The sequence below is a fragment of the Rhinopithecus bieti genome, unplaced genomic scaffold (assembly GCF_001698545.2).
Source record: "Rhinopithecus bieti isolate Rb0 unplaced genomic scaffold, ASM169854v2 scaffold_29393, whole genome shotgun sequence".
NCBI lineage: Eukaryota > Metazoa > Chordata > Mammalia > Primates > Cercopithecidae > Rhinopithecus > Rhinopithecus bieti.
The window spans coordinates 57,188-66,358 of NW_016813642.1; positions in this window are offsets into that span (position 1 = coordinate 57,188).

Consider the following 9,171-nt stretch of genomic DNA (forward strand, 5'->3'; position numbering starts at 1 on the left):
TACACAGGTTTTTGGAAACAAAATAACTTACCTTTTTTATCTTTCATATCTTTCATTCCCCATTTAAAATTGATTTATGTATTTTAAGTCTACTGAATTGTATTTTTTATTGATCGCATTGACTCTTATAACATATATATACACACACACATACATACATATATATAACATTTTCTCTCCAAAGTGGCTCTAAAAATGTGTGCTGTGTGGCCGGGCGCGGTGGCTCAAGCCTGTAATCCCAGCACTTTGGGAGGCCGAGGCGGGTGGATCACGAGGTCAGGAGATCGAGACCCTCCTGGCTAACACGGTGAAACCCCGTCTCTACTAAAATACAAAAAACTAGCCGGGCGCGGTGGTGGGCGCCTGTAGTCCCAGCTACTCGGAGGCTGAGGCGGGAGAATGGCGGGAACCCGGGAGGTGGAGCTTGCAGTGAGCCGAGATCGCGCCACTGCACTCCAGCCTGGGCGACAGAGCAAGACTCCGCTCTCAAAAAAAAAAAAAAAAAATGTGTGCTGTGTGATATCTGCAAGATACTCATCTAGAAGAAATGATCTATGGACATTTTGATGAAATGCTTTATTCCAATCCCATGCTTGGCTGGTGGTATTTTACAGGTTCATTTGCAAGTAGGTTCATTTTTTTAAGCTTGCTTTTCAAGGTGGTGATGGGAAATTGGTAATTTATAACTTCATAATGCCATTCTCAGGTACTTCATTGTCTTGGGATTCATATATCTTAATTGAATTTAGAACATCACCATTTGAGCCTCAAAAAGTATTTGCAAGTAGATATTTCTTTTCCTATAATGAAAATTAAAGGATCTGGGGCAGAAAGTTCTGATCAATTCAAGAGGTGCTGCTTGTCCCCCAGAGGAGCCTGCAAAGATCAAATCCATGTTTTTATATGAGAACTTTTTGAAGAGCTTGAAGTAACTGCTAAAGTGTCTGGAATGTCTAGTGGTTTAAATGGTCTTTTCTGGGAAATGTTAAACATTAACTTTCTGAAAATGCATGATTAGAGAAGGAATAGAATGAATTCACGTACAAGAGTGGTATGAAGGATCGTGTGTTAGGCTATTCTTGCATTGGTATAAAAAATGTCCGAGACTGGATAATTTATAAGAAAAGAGGTTTAAACGGCCAGTGGCTCTGCAGGCTGTCCAGGATGCACAGTGTTGGCATCTGCTTCTAGGGAGGACTTAGGAAGCTTTTACTCAGGGAGGAGGGTGAAGCGAGAGTAGGTATCTTACATGGCAGAACAGGAGCAAGAGAGAGAAAGCAGTGGGAAGGTGCCACACACATTAAAACAACCAGATCTCCTGAGAACTCACTCACTATTGCAAAAACAGCACCAAGCCACGAGGGTCCACTCCATGATCCAAACAGCTCCCACCAGGCCCCACCTCCAGCATTGAGGATTACAATTCAACATGAGATTTGGGCAGGACAAGTATCCAAACTGTATCAGATAGGAAGTAAGTCACATATAGGGAGAAACATGGTATGCTTTTTTATTTTTTCACTTTATAAACTCTTTCATAATAATATGTTATCATGGTGGGAAATTACAAGAAAGAGAGTGCTGGAAAAGTAGAGGAAGAATATTGGGAAGGGAAAGTATGGTTATGTTTTAAATAGATTAGAAAGGGAATTGCCTCTCCTTCCAATGCTACCAGTCTGCCTTCTGTAATGTAGGCAGTAGACTCCTCAGCAGAAAGTAGTGTCTTGAAGTCGAGTGTATCTCCCATCCTTTAAGCAAAATTATTCCAGATATAAGATAAAACATAGGAAACAGGAAAAATTCCCTAAAATGTCACATGAACTGTAATGAAAAGCTCTCCCTGCTGCCATGCCAATTCTCATCATCACAAAAGCACCAAGTAGATAGTTTGATCTCTACAAGTGACTAAAGACAATTACTCTGGCAACTTTCATGGGGACCATCTCCATAAGATGGAGACATGGGGAGATTTTTCTAAAAGAGACTCTAGATCCTGTAGCATTTGTCCACTTTTCTAGGAGTTGTCCTCTCTCTAGCCTCTAAAGTCCATCATCTTCACCAGCCACACATATGTTTTGGGTACCTACCTTGTGGGACATACATCATACTATAGTATGAGGGATGCCTAAGGGACGGGAAATGGCCTCTGATGTCCAGGAGCTACTGATTTCACTAGCTCTGTCTGTTCCTCTCCTCTTCCACCCTTCAATGATTCTAGTATTCTAGAAGATTGAGCACATATGCCCCTTTCCATGAGTTCTCTAATCACAATAGTTTCCTTTCTGAATATCTCTTACTTTCTGGAATCAGGAACTACAAAAAAAAGGGGATGGGAGAGGGTGTCACCAGAGGCTGGAATGACTAAGAAATACTTCTGAAATAAGAAAATATAAAGGTTGAGCCTAAAAGAACCAGCCATAGTGGGACAAGTTTGGAGAGGTAGGAAGGACTATCTAGTGAACAAGATGATACATGAAAGGTCCAGAGGTATGGAATCAGAAATGGTGAACGTGTTCTGCTTAAGCCATTGTGGAAAAAAAGTTTGTATAGTGCTGAGACCAGCTCGGTCATAGAGACCCTAACCTAGCAGCGCTAGAGGAATTAAAGACAAACACACAGAAATACAACATGTGGAGTTTGAAATCAGGGGTCTCCCAGCCTTCAGAGCTGAGAGCCTCGAACAGAGATTTACCCACATATTTATTGACAGCAAGCCAGTGATAAGCATCGTTTCTATAGTTTATAGATTAACTAAAAGTATTCCTTACGGAAACAAAGGGATGGGCAGAAATAAAGGAATGGGCTGAGCTAGTTATCTGCAGCAGGAGCATGTCCTTAACGCACAGATCGCTCATGCTATTGTTTGTGGTTTAGGAATGCCTTTAAGCAGTTTTCCGCCCTGGGTGGGCCAGATGTTCCTTGCCCTTTAAGCAGTTTTCCCGCCCTGGGTGGGCCAGGTGTTCCTTGCCCTCATTCCAGTAAACCCATAACCTTCAGCATGGGTGTCATGGGCCATCACGAACATGTCACAGTGCTGCAGAGATTTTGTTTATGGCCAGTTTTGGGGCCAGTTTATGGCCAGATTTTGGGGGCCTGTTCCCAACAGTATAGAAAATAGTGATTGCATAGATCAGTGCATTCAGACTTTAGTGCTGTCCGGCAGAAATGTAATGCAAGTATGTAATTTCAAATTTTCTAACAGACATATTAAAAAAGTAAAAAAGAAATAAGTGACATTCATTTTAGTAATATATTTTCTTTGATTTAAACTACCCAATATATTATCTTAATATGTAATTAACTATTATTCATGTGATTTTTATATTCTAGTTTTGTGTGAGGCCTTTGAAATCCAGTGTGTACTTTACATTACAGCACATTTCAATTTGGACTAGCCACATTTGAAGTTTTCAATAGCCACACATAACTAGTGGCTACCATATTGGGCAGCACAACTTTGAAGTACATAAGAATCACCTGGAGAGCTTGTTCAAACACAGATTGCTGGGCCCCACCCCCAGAGTTTCTCAGATTTAGTAAATCTGGGGTGGGGTTTGATAATTTGCATTTCTAACAAGCTCCCAGGTGATGCAGATGATGGTCGGGAACTATACGTTGGGAACCACTGGTATAGATAAGTGGTTCTCAAGCCTAGAAATCCCTGAGGAGTTAAAAGCAAGGAAAAATTTTCTAATCTCCTGATCATACCCTGAGCCACTTAAACCAAAAACTTTAGAGGTGGGGCCCTGGCCTTGCTACTTTTAAAAGTTGTCCAGGAAATTTTTACCAGCCAGATCAGAGAACCACAGAGGTAGGAAAAGAAAAAACTAGAAAGATGCTTTAATAGAAAATGGAAATCTAAGTTTTTTTTAAAAAAAAAAAAACTAAATTTTATAGGTAATTTTTAAACAGCATAATGATAAAAGATGAAAGCAATATTTTGACTTGCTTGAGTTGCTTGCCCTGGTGAAAAGAATAACCTACAGCAGGAAATGGTTAGAGAAAGGTTTAAAATCATTGAAGTGCTTGAAGAATTGAAGTGGGGCAATGGGAGGAGGGGGAAATGAGGGAGTTACTCTCAGTCCAATTACATGACTATTCTACAAAGTGATGGAATAAAGACGATGAACTATGGGCAAACTGTGGTATTTGTTTAGTTCAGCATAGAGTCATAAAATAGTGACCACAAATGGAAATGCCTACAAAGGCCCCGTAAGAAAGGTAGCAGAAAAGGAGTGATGAGGAAGTACTAAAAATGAAGTCAGATGCACACATGGTGTGAACGATGGAGGTTATATTTGATTTAATTTGTTAGGCCTGATCTCAAGGGGGGTGGTCCTCTCCTTTTACTTGTCCCCCATTCGTGTCCACTCCTCTTGCTCCTAAACTTTTTTGTTTTTTTCTTAGACCAGACATGGTCCTCTCTTCAAGACTCCTGGTCTCTAGGAAATAGAATCTCCTTGACTGAGCCTCTGGTTTCAGGTCAAAACTCTGGGGAAATGAGTTCTCAAAGATGCATTAAGTCAGCTATAACAGTGAACAAAGCCAACAAAGGTCAGCTGTTCATGGAGAAACAGTCCCAGTTCTGGGATGACTAAAAATAGAGATATGTGTGGGTGGCTGACAAGCATAAGTTCATAAGGAAAATGAAGATTTTAAGACCTTTAACCATATCATCTATCAAATGCCATAGGCATATACTCTGTAAGAGCAGAGATGAATTGCTGCCAACATGTCACATAATTTAGGTCACATAAAAGTAATAGAGAAAAGCCACAATAATAAATAAAACTCCTGGTAGCACAGGTCCTCTCCACACCACCTCATATATGGAATTTAACTCACTATGCCAACAGTAACCAACAGAAAATAGCTGAAGTGGTAACTACAGGTATCAGTCAACACATATTTAAAATGTTATTTCATATCACTGTAATTTATACCCATCTTTTCTCCTTGTATCAGGCTGATTCCGTTCAACATTAAGAGTCTGGACAGCCTCCAAAACCTGTTAATGTTAATAAGAACATTGATAAGATTCTTAACAAGCTTTTAGACTAAGCTGTCATTACCTTTACTACATCTTAGATTCCTTGCTCTCCATCTGGTATTTTCTTTCTGTTCCCTTGACATCTCTTTTTACTCATCTATAGTCTTAAAACATTCCCACTGAGCCTATTAACAAATTGCCAGATCATCAATTAAATTGCATCCTTGAGCCTAAATTTTAATTCTGAAGAGCCTTCTTTCTTTTTACAACATACCCCCTGAAATTGCTGGCTCAAATCTTGCTCCGGACCAGAGATCCTTCTTTCCCAAAATAATTGCACTCCCAGATCCATGATCAGCAAACTACAGAATGTCATCACCTTTGTCTAGGAAATCTCCATGATGTGTTGGTGTTTATCCAAAAATTCACAATCACTTTTGATTTCTTGGGAAGGGAATTATTTTTGAAACTAGACTACCTCGGTTAAACATTCTGGATCTTACTAATCTCCATAGTTTTCATTTGCTGTTAAGACTCTATTTCCTCCATCTGGTTCTACATGTCCTACTAATAACAACAACAACAACAAAAACTACTTCTCTACTCACTACACTTCTGACACCAAATGTGTTTTTCCACCCCAGCAACCAATTCTCCAATTCTCTGGACACCGAATGTATGTCCTATAATTTAATTCAACTGAAACTAACTACCTGGAGTTAGTGCAGACCCCAGGGTTTATGGGTTCAATCATACAAGACTGCCCCCCTCGCCTCCACTTCAGATGTCAATTGCAAGTAGTGTGCCATCAAATTAATCACAAATCTGTCTGATTTGGCTATAAATTGGGAGTTCCTGCGACCCTCTCCTTATACTTGATAATTTGTCATAATGGTTCACAGAACTCAGGGAAATCATTTACTTACATATACTAGTTTATGATAAGAGATATTATAAAGGATTCAAACAAATGGCTAGATGAAGAGGCGCATAGGGTGAGGTCCAAAAGAGTCCTGAGAATAGGAGCTTCTGTCCCATGGAGTTGGGGCACACCACCCTCCCAGCATGTGGATGCATTCATCAACCTCAGAGCTCTCTAAGGTTTTAGAGAGCTCATTGTTTAGGGTTTCTATTGAGGTTCCGTTTATCATGCCTCTTTTAGAAACATGATTGATTAAATCACTGGCTATTGATGATTAGCTCAATTTTCAGCCTCTTTTCATTCCCTGGAGGTCAGGAGTAGGGCTGAAAGTTATAACTCTCTAATCATGCTGTGATCTTTCTAGTGACCACCCTCCAATCTGAAGTTATCTAGGGGTCTCTAGCCACCAGTAATCTCATTAGCATACAAAAAATACTCTTACCACTCAGGTGATTTCAAAGATCTTGGAAGCTCTTCTGTCAGGAACCAGGGACTAAGACCAAATATTGTAACAAAAAAATGCTTCTAGCACCCCTTTTGCTCAGAAAATTACAAGGATTTTAGTAGCTCTGTGTCAGGAACCTGAGATAGAGACTATACATATTTATATACACACACACATATGTATGTATACACACATATATACACATATACGTATATATGTGTATATATACACACACATATATGTGTGTATATGTGTATATATGTGTATATATACACACATATATACATGTATATGTGTATATGTGTATATGTGTGTATATATACACACATATATACATGTATATGTGTATATGTGTGTATATATACACACATATATACATGTATATGTGTATATGTGTGTATATATACACACATATATACATGTATATGTGTATATGTGTGTATATATACACACATATATACATGTATATGTGTATATGTGTGTATATATACACACATATATACATGTATATGTGTATATGTGTGTATATATACATATATACGTATATGTGTATATGTGTGTATATGTGTGTATATATATCACATATATATCATGATATATATATCACATCTAGTTTTGATGGTGATTGAAAACCCTCAGTTGCTGTATTATAAAAAGAAAATTATGACCCTTCCTTAATGACTGAATCTTAGATTCAATCAAGAAACCATGAGATACTAATTTTCATTGTCACTCTAACTTTTCAAAGAAAAGTTAAAAGTTATTTGGATTTAAAACTTAAAATACACAATTGATGAATGAGTTAACTATTTTTAATGATGCTAATATTAATGGTTCATCAAACCTTTTCAAGGCAAAAATGATTCAGAACATTTACCTTGTGAAATTAATGAAACTAAAGCAATTATTTAAAAAAAAAACATTTCTTGGAACTGTGAATAGGACAGGAGTCAGCATCTACTCTAAGGACTTCTTCAGATGTTCAAGCCTTGTTATCACCCAAATCAGTCTTAGGGTCTTTGCACAGTGAAACTCAGCAAATATTTCCCAGAACAAGGTGAGCCTTACTGCATTTATTCAAGCCGCTGTGCTTTGCAAGCTTGGAAAATGCATTCCCCAGAGCTTGGATTTCTAAAGAAGAATTGCTCCTGCTATTACACTGAGTAGGCGTTGGAACATTCATTCTGGGTAAACTTCTTTACAATGTAATCTGCTGGAAAATAGCTACAGCAGATACAATACCCAACTCTCATTTAATTAGTATTTTTTGGAGGCTCCTAAGAATTCTTGCGTGGATCAGCGCTCATGAATATTAAACATAAAGGATAAAAATCTTACAAGTAATCGCTGCCCTGTAAATGCTTCACTTGGTTAAGCAGATTTTTTGTATTTATCAGCTAATTCTCAACTGGATCTTAACTCTTTTCAAATGAATTAGCTCCCTACTTGGATCTTATGCAGATCACAGCTTGTTTGGGAACTTATGCAGCAAAATTAAGCTTTACAAACATCAGTCCACAATATGTTGCTCTCAGAAAGACCTTAACTTATACTGCAGTGTGGAGTGGAGCCTAGGGGGCTTTGGTGGAACCACACTGGTAAATTATGCTTCAAATTTGGGCTGCTCTAAAAAAAAAGAAAACAAACTGTTAGAGCAATTTTGATTCGAAGTCTAGAGACCTGTTACCTAACAGAGGAAAACTCTACATTGGAAACTTAAATCAAACACTTAACATTTAGGACTCTAAACACAAAGGAAAATTGCAAAGAACATCTTGTTAATTTTCAAATAATTTTACCAATTCTACAATGAGAAATCTATTGTATAAATAATTGATTAAAAAACAAGTCAGCATACAGTACCATTTTATCTTACTAGGATTCACGTCAGCTCTCTTTTTTTGGTTTTGTACTTCCACCTACACAAGAGTCACACTAAGTATTAACCTTCAGTCACTGTGTAACTGATTTGTATCACTAGTCTTGAAAGCAAGATCTGTATATTATTTCATTTTTTTTAATTGTTGGTATCTATCAAAACGTCCAGCACACAGTAGATTTTTAGTAAACATTTGTTGTAAAGAACTTGACTTCAGCAAATGGCACTATATGATCTACACAGCATTACCTGAGGTTTACAAGCAACATTCCCAGTGCCATAACCTCTAGGTTGGCTTGTGGGCCTTCAATGCTTGCATAAGCTATTTGGGTATGAGCTAAATCTAAGTGTAAAAAAAAAAACCTCAATCTGGGCCTGTCTGCTGACTATTAAGAAATAATAAGTTATTCATAGAACTGAGGAAACAAAAAGCAAGCTGCATGCAATTTATTAGCTAGTACTACTAAACAATTTTATGTAAACTTCTAATAGATTTTGACCATCCAAGCATTACCAAATGGCCTAAAATGTAAACCTCTGTCTTACAGTCTTCTTTTTGCATCTGTGCCCTTAGAAACTCACTGGTATGATTTATTTAACTTGACACTGAGGGTTTTTTAAATTTGAAATATAATAAATAGTCAATGTAAAAAATTTAGAAAATATTGGAATCTGTGAAAAAATTCTAAATCATTTTTATTCTTCTGGTCAAGGAGAATATTAACATTATAGTCATCATCTTCCAATATTTTTTAATACATAGAAACCACAACCCTCACAGATAAAATCAGCTCTCCTCCATGGAAGCCTTCTCACACAGATCTCACTAAGGGCTCAACATTATATATGAATGAACAAACAAAAACATATAGAGAAAAGAATGCAAAGACACATATATGTCAAAAGTACTTGCTTATGAGAGGGAGAGTAGGCTC